This window comes from Morone saxatilis, unplaced genomic scaffold (genome assembly GCF_004916995.1).
Source record: "Morone saxatilis isolate NCDOM2014 unplaced genomic scaffold, NCSU_SB_2.0 Contig7, whole genome shotgun sequence".
Classification (NCBI taxonomy): Eukaryota; Metazoa; Chordata; class Actinopteri; family Moronidae; genus Morone; species Morone saxatilis.
In genome coordinates, this window is record NW_023340246.1 from 15,011,139 (window position 1) to 15,011,932 (window position 794).

Consider the following 794-nt stretch of genomic DNA (forward strand, 5'->3'; position numbering starts at 1 on the left):
TGGCACACTTTGGCTATTATTGGCCTAATAAAACAGCCTTATAGAGAAAATAAAAGCTAAAGAACTCAGCTTTTGCTTATTAAAGTGAACTTTCTGAACATTTCTCCCTGCATCTTACGAGGTAAAAGCATTTTGTTTGCAGTTGTTTGTTTATGTAAGTCAGGACCAGCGTGATACGAGGTAAACTCTGTGTGTTGCCAGTGGGAGTGATTAATGCTCTTCCTTTTTTTTCTCTCAGCAAAGCACTACACAGCTTGTGTGCCAGGCAGGCAACTCCCAGGTGGGCATGTGGATGAATAGAAAGTAGGGCATTGCTGAATGAGACATAAAACAACAACAATGTGATCCTTTTTGGTGAATCAGTTTTGTTTGAGGAATTACAGTATTGTCATTTTACGGTTTATTTTTCTTACAAAGCTGGTCTTATTTTACGTGTTTCTAACATGAGACATGGCAGGTTGTTCCTAGATTAATAGATTTAAGGGAAGTCTACCTTAAATCATGTATTCTTAAAGTGAGAGCAAACCTTTTTTTGCAAAATACTCTGTGATGTCTTTTTTTTTTTTTTAAATATGAAGAGATTTAAAACCAAGGTTGACCATGTCTGAAAACCTGTTAGATCAAAACTTTACTCTATCAAATGACATTTATTGGGATCTATCAGTAGTTTGTAGATACTTTGTAGGACTTCACGATGTATGCTGTAGTTGTTGTCAAAGCCACATTAATGTTATATGGTAACAAGTAAAGACCGATTTTAAGTCTACAAGTGAATTTATATTGGAAATTAAATT